The sequence below is a fragment of the Vicia villosa genome, unplaced genomic scaffold (assembly GCF_029867415.1).
Source record: "Vicia villosa cultivar HV-30 ecotype Madison, WI unplaced genomic scaffold, Vvil1.0 ctg.005610F_1_1, whole genome shotgun sequence".
NCBI classification, from domain to species: domain Eukaryota; kingdom Viridiplantae; phylum Streptophyta; class Magnoliopsida; order Fabales; family Fabaceae; genus Vicia; species Vicia villosa.
The window spans coordinates 84519-86485 of record NW_026706653.1 but is presented as its reverse complement, the minus strand read 5'-3'; the positions used below and the strand labels follow the sequence as shown (position 1 = coordinate 86485).

Below are 1967 nucleotides of genomic sequence, written 5' to 3'. Positions count from 1 at the left end.
TCCTATCCACACCATGTCATGCCCCTCGATACGCCTTTCAAATCACATCCGAACCTGTCAAAGAAAACAAGAACAGATCTAAATCAAATTCAACAGTCAGTAACTAATTATAGTTACAATCTCAAACCAGTCCCTGCACCTTACCAATACATTCAAACCTACATAAACAGAGTTGCAAGTCACCATACATATACTCATCAATCAAACATTCAAACACAAATAGTTTCACACACCAAAACAGAGGCACCCTCAACACCTGAACATAATGTAAATCCTGCTTTCATTCGCATCAGTATCACACCATACATCTTTCCAATCAGCATTCCAAAACCAAATAATTGCCTCTGTCCAATACCACTTTCATACATTTCCAAGACATATCAACCATATCCACACTACATTCATACATATACATCCCTGCCAAAATTTTGCAATACAAATCATCACAAACCAATACAATCCACATCAGTTTCAAACCACACATACACATTACAAGTAAAACCACATAACACTATATCAGGTCCATAAGAAATTCAAAACAGAACCATCATTCACATAACAGAAAAAAAGACAGAATTTCATCAATCTTCAACTAACATTTCAGCCTTCCTTTTTAACTAGCAGTGACAAATTCCATGACAAAGTCAATACATACACATTCAGTCCCGCATACAGAAAAGATTCACATACCGTAGCCAATTCGCTCACTTTCAATCCGATCCAAACAGCTGCTAACCGAACTTGCGCTTAAGCCAAAAGAATTCAAATAAACCACCTGCATCAGAATTTGGCAGCAAGGTCAGTTCAAAGGAGGAGCAAGGCCAAGACATCCGAATCTGTATATTAACTCCAAGTAATCAGCAAATAATTACCTCAAGACTCAAACACAATCAGCCTATTCAAAGACCTGACCCAAGGATTATACATCTAAGCCAAACACCCACTTACCCTGCAACCAATTCAATTTCAAACTGTCACGGCAAATAAACAGTCCACATACAAAAATCAGTTCACAATTACCCAGCATAACAGTTTACTAACTACCTACAGCCAACTTTTTAACTAACAGAACTAATTCCCCAATACCTATAACTAACTTCCCTAACCGATTTTGTAGCCCCTAACTACCAGCAACTAACCTGTTAACCAATTCTAGCTTTCCCCCTCACCTTTCAATTTCAAATAAACAGAATTCATTTCACCATACAACAAACTTCAAACAGAATTAACCAACCTCCAAACTCCTATAACTAACTCTAACTGATTCAATCTCAGCCCTCCAATCCATAACAGAAAACTCTCATCCTAGGGCTACTAATCACTCTCCTCTAACTAATTCAGTTTCCTCCATTCCTAGTCAGCATCTCCCAACCTCAATCCTCACCTATCTAACTGAAACCAAACCTCACTCCAAACCTAACTCAACCGAACCAAGCTCATCACCCTCTCTATATAACCACCCTTCCCTCCATAATTCAGACTGGACGCTCATTCTTCACAGCTCAACCACTCATCATCATCTTCATCTCTCAACCATTTTCTTCACTCCTCACCTACACACACGCCATTTTCATACAGATCCACTCTTCAACAATTCTCACACTCACCTTCCACCTCTTTCAATCTCCACATCATAATCAACCACACACACCATTTCTTCTTCACTTCACTCTTCACCACCTTCATTCTCACCTTCAATCTTTCTCCATAATCTACATTCTTCAATCTTCTCTTCCATTCTTAAAACTTCAAGCTCCTTCATCGCCTCCAAAAAAAATTGCAGAAGAGAAAAATTGGCATAACAGAAAGAGGAGAAGAGAATTTCAGAACAGAGATCGGTAACAGAGAATACTCTCACCTGTAACAAACTCAGAACGATTCGCTCTTGAATCTTCATCCTTCACTTCTTCAATCTCTCTGAATTCGTGCTTCAATCGCACACGTTGCATCTCTCGCCAATCATCACT

At 38.9% G+C, this 1967-nt stretch overlaps 1 long non-coding RNA gene across 1 annotated transcript; it reads right to left on the bottom strand.

Annotated features, from left to right (window-relative positions):
• Positions 1 to 298: 298 nt before the first annotated feature.
• LOC131642692 (uncharacterized) lies at positions 299 to 999 on the bottom strand. The gene is made up of 3 exons (XR_009295968.1): positions 873 to 999; positions 691 to 775; positions 299 to 417 (listed from the first exon to the last, which is right to left on the bottom strand). It is a non-coding gene; the product is annotated as an uncharacterized LOC131642692 (long non-coding RNA).
• Positions 1000 to 1967: the final 968 nt, after the last annotated feature.